Genomic DNA, 319 nt, shown 5'->3' with positions numbered 1-319 from the left:
TAATTTGTATCAACCACTAAAATATTCTAACCAAGACCTTCTCTTAACTGTCCTTCCATAAATAAAAATGCTAATTAACCAAAACTGTTTAAGAACTAAGAAGCACTTTGATCCGCGGCTCAGCCATACGCGTAGTTGCGTAAAATTAAAGTTTCAGTCACCTTGTACTATTCCAAAGTTTTTCACCGGATAACGTTTACTATAATAAAGCAATGGCTTCTATTATTACTCTATATTTGGGGATATATTTACATGAGATTAGACAAAAATTAATTTGATCGATCTTGATGAATCAAGGTTGAGTTGCCCATCACCCCGA

This window comes from Penaeus monodon, chromosome 30 (assembly GCF_015228065.2).
Source record: "Penaeus monodon isolate SGIC_2016 chromosome 30, NSTDA_Pmon_1, whole genome shotgun sequence".
Taxonomy (NCBI): domain Eukaryota; kingdom Metazoa; phylum Arthropoda; class Malacostraca; order Decapoda; family Penaeidae; genus Penaeus; species Penaeus monodon.
This window is presented reverse-complemented; position numbering follows the sequence as displayed.